This window comes from Staurois parvus, unplaced genomic scaffold, assembly GCF_062004578.1.
Source record: "Staurois parvus isolate SC_StPar_1 unplaced genomic scaffold, SC_StPar_1.0 ptg000018l, whole genome shotgun sequence".
Lineage (NCBI taxonomy): Eukaryota > Metazoa > Chordata > Amphibia > Anura > Ranidae > Staurois > Staurois parvus.
In genome coordinates, this window is record NW_028317814.1 from 11,534,939 (window position 1) to 11,535,806 (window position 868).

General features: G+C 54.3%; 1 protein-coding gene across 1 annotated transcript in view; it reads right to left on the reverse strand.

Moving 5' to 3' along the window:
• Positions 1 to 868, reverse strand: part of IQCE (IQ motif containing E) — a 95,729-nt gene that overhangs the window by 94,492 nt on the left and 369 nt on the right. The gene's annotated exons all lie outside the window — the stretch shown is intronic.

Here is an 868-nt window from a genome sequence, read left to right on the forward strand (position 1 = left end):
GTCCACATGTCTACTGAACCACAAGCGTTCCTAGGCGTCCACATGTCTACTGAACCACAAGCGTTCCTAGGCGTCCACATGTCTACTGAACCAGAAGCGTTCCTAGGCATCCACATGTCTACTGAACCAGAAGAGTTCCTAGGCGTCCACATGTCTACTGAACCACAAGCGTTCCTAGGTGTCCACATGTCTACTGAACCACAAGCGTTCCTAGGTGTCCACATGTCTACTGAACCACAAGCGTTCCTAGGTGTCCACATGTCTACTGAACCACAAGCGTTCCTAGGTGTCCACATGTCTACTGAACCACAAGCGTTCCTAGGTGTCCACATGTCTACTGTACCACAAGCGTTCCAGAGGGTGACCTCCCTGCATCCCACCATCCATCACGTGTGTACCCACCTCCTGTGCAATCACTTACCTTCCCCTCAGAGGGTGATCAGAGATGTGCCCCCTCCCTGCACTCCACCATCCATCACATGTGTACCCACCTCCCGTGCAGTCACTTACCTTCCCCCCATAGGTTGATCAAAGATGTGCCCCCACCCTGCACCCCACCATCCATTACATGTGAACCCACCTCCTGTACAGTCACTTACCTTCCCCCCCCAGAGGGTGATCAGAGATGTGCCCCCACCCTGCACCGCACCATCCATTACATGTGAACCCACCTCCTGTACAGTCACTTACCTTCCCCCCAGAGGGTGATCAGAGATGTGCCCCCACCCTGCACCCCACCATCCATTACATGTAAACCCACCTCCTGTACAGTCACTTACCTTCCCCCCAGAGGGTGATCAGAGATGTGCCCCCACCCTGCACCCCACCATCCATTACATGTGAACCCACCTCCTGTACAGTCACTTAC